We start from the raw sequence: 774 nt of genomic DNA on the forward strand, positions 1-774 counted from the left end.
ACAATTCAAGCTTCAATGAGTTTTGGGAGACATAATTCAATCCTCTGTGGGGGAAGTTGTAAATTTTTATTTTAATTTTGTTCCTATATGATTCAAAACAAAAATACATAAAACCATTATTATGAATCTAAAGTTAATTGGCCTGTAATATATAAAGATGTAATCAGTAAAATAGCAACACACAGTAAAAGCAGAACTGTAAGGGAGAAGAGGTTTTGTATACTATTCAAGCACAGTAGGCATCAATTCAAATTAAGTTGTTATAAATCTTGAAGTTTAACTGTAATCCCAGGAAAACCACTAAAAGTAAAAAAAAATACAAACGAGAAAATTAGAAGGGAATCAATTGGTTCGTTAGTGGTGGTGGTGGCAGAACTGGAAAACAAAAAAGATATAAGTTACATATAAAGAAGCAACTAAAAAATACCAGAAGTAAGTGCCTCCTNTTTTGAATAGAAATAATTTATATGTCAACCAATATAGTAAATTATTGGTAAATAAAATGTAAAAACAAAATTAAATTGAATGTATTTATGGTGCATAGAAGTATCCCTCAAATATCAAGTACATAGTAGGCTTTTTGTTATTATATTTTGTTTTGTTTTGTTTAATTGGACACAATCTGGTCCCTGAAATGGGTATTCTTTATGCACTACATGTAAATTCTTCTTGTGTGACTTAATTTCTTTTTCTCACTAAGACAACAAATAGAATAACGTGCCATCCACATCTCTGACCCCAGTACTCGCCTTCTATAATTGGAGTATCAATGTG

Source organism: Galeopterus variegatus, unplaced genomic scaffold, assembly GCF_000696425.1.
Source record: "Galeopterus variegatus unplaced genomic scaffold, G_variegatus-3.0.2 Scaffold8657, whole genome shotgun sequence".
Classification (NCBI taxonomy): Eukaryota; Metazoa; Chordata; class Mammalia; order Dermoptera; family Cynocephalidae; genus Galeopterus; species Galeopterus variegatus.